Raw genomic sequence first — 401 nt, forward strand, 5'->3', positions numbered from 1 at the left:
CAGGAGTCTGAGGTTGCTGTGAGCTAGGCTGATGCCATGGCACTCACTCTAGCCCGGGCAACAAAGTGAGACTCTGTCTCAAAAAAAAAAAAAAAGACAGAATGTACAAATGAACAATAGAATGAACTGAAAGTGGGATATAATTAAGTAATGAAGAAAATATAAAAACAGTTAGGAGATGCAATAAAATACTTTATCATCATATATTTTAAAATGTAAACAAATCACTAGATAAATATAATTTTAAATGATCTGGAAAAAACTAGAAAACATACATATTCCATAATCATGAAGGGAATGGACAACAATTTAAAATCTTTATAAAAGGAAACACTAGCCTCAGTCATTTTCTTAAGGAAGTGATCATTCCAATTTTATAGAAACCTGAAAATTTCAGTCAA

Source organism: Propithecus coquereli, unplaced genomic scaffold (genome assembly GCF_000956105.1).
Source record: "Propithecus coquereli isolate 6110/MARCELLA unplaced genomic scaffold, Pcoq_1.0 Scaffold376, whole genome shotgun sequence".
NCBI classification, from domain to species: Eukaryota; Metazoa; Chordata; class Mammalia; order Primates; family Indriidae; genus Propithecus; species Propithecus coquereli.